Below are 1,508 nucleotides of genomic sequence, written 5' to 3' on the forward strand. Positions count from 1 at the left end.
TACATTATATTTGTATAATACATACATATATATACAGTATATATACTATATTATTATAGTATACATTTGTATAATACATACATATATATACAGTATATATACACATATATACAGTATATATAGTATATTATTATATTATAAATACATTTTGTGTACAGAAGCCGTTCAGTGAGAAAACAGTAATGGCCATAATAAAATGGGAATGAATGGGTATAAGTTGTCAGTCAGGCTGAATAATAAGCAACAATGTAATTAAAGTATTGAATGAAATGTTGATGTTCTTGTGGTGATTTATTTCCAAATATCATGACTTGTCCTTGAAACTTTTGATGAGTTCACATTAGAATAAATATGCATGAAAATTCCTTTTGTTGCTTACACCATGATAAGTACACAATATAATTTAAGCATCACCATTACATTATATTTTAATTTAAGGAGATTGGCTTTACCTAAAAACCACTTGTAAAAAATTACTTGTAAAGTAATTATCGGATCTAAAAAAGCCGTGCTATTTCTCCCCAACAGTTTATGGGAATTATGTCATTATGTTTGCAGCTCAAAATACTGAAGATAAGTAATGATTTTCAGCTGTGATTTTGCAGGGAGAAGCAGAACTGTGAGCGCATGTAATCATGAATTACTTATGGTCTTGTTTTGAAGTCCAAATTAATTAAATGGGCACTACTTTTACAGCACTGGGGTCAGTCTTGGCTGTTATAAATTTGCTTTCTAAACTGAACTTGACTCGATCGGTCTCTAGAGACCGTTGTGAAATTTAATTGTATGTTTTTTCAATTTCATATTATAATTTACATTTTATTCTAATGTATTTAGTTGGAGTGACTTTAGATATGGTCAAGAGTCTAAACAGACTGACAGCAGGAATAAATGTGGAAACATCCATATTAGACCTGATTGACGTCTTCTCTCTGTGGTCTATAATGGCTTTAGAGATTCCACCATCTCAGTAATCATTCTTTGAAGGAGCATTTCTTCCATCTCTGAGCAGTTTTCCACTCAAGCCCTCCCATTGTTGAGATAATGGCTCGAGTAGTGGTCAGGGTTTAGAGGGGTAAGTAAAAATAAAGCTCCTCAGCCGTGCTGAATATCAATCGCCGTCACAAGACTATCACTGACCTCATGTGATCTGTGTGATGTGATCTGTGAAGATTCTCCACTTGAAGGCTGAAGGTCTTTAACAACTACACGACACTTCAGTTCCAAAAAATCCAGTGTCAGTAATAGGCCTATGGATCACATGATACAGTGCATCTTTCTGTATTGGTGTATACATGCTATTTGAGTAGATCTTGTCCCCCACTCATCACCAACCTCAAAGGGCACTGTTAATATGGACCTGTGCAAGACGCAAAACACACCCACATACATCCTCTCTCTCTCTCTCTCTCTCTCTCTCTCTCTGTCTGTCTGTCTGTCTCACACACACACACAGGATGAGAGGACTGATTTGAGGCCGAGGCAGCTGTGCAGCATGGCAAGGTCAA

The sequence above is a fragment of the Alosa alosa genome, chromosome 15 (assembly GCF_017589495.1).
Source record: "Alosa alosa isolate M-15738 ecotype Scorff River chromosome 15, AALO_Geno_1.1, whole genome shotgun sequence".
In the NCBI taxonomy this organism is placed as follows: domain Eukaryota; kingdom Metazoa; phylum Chordata; class Actinopteri; order Clupeiformes; family Clupeidae; genus Alosa; species Alosa alosa.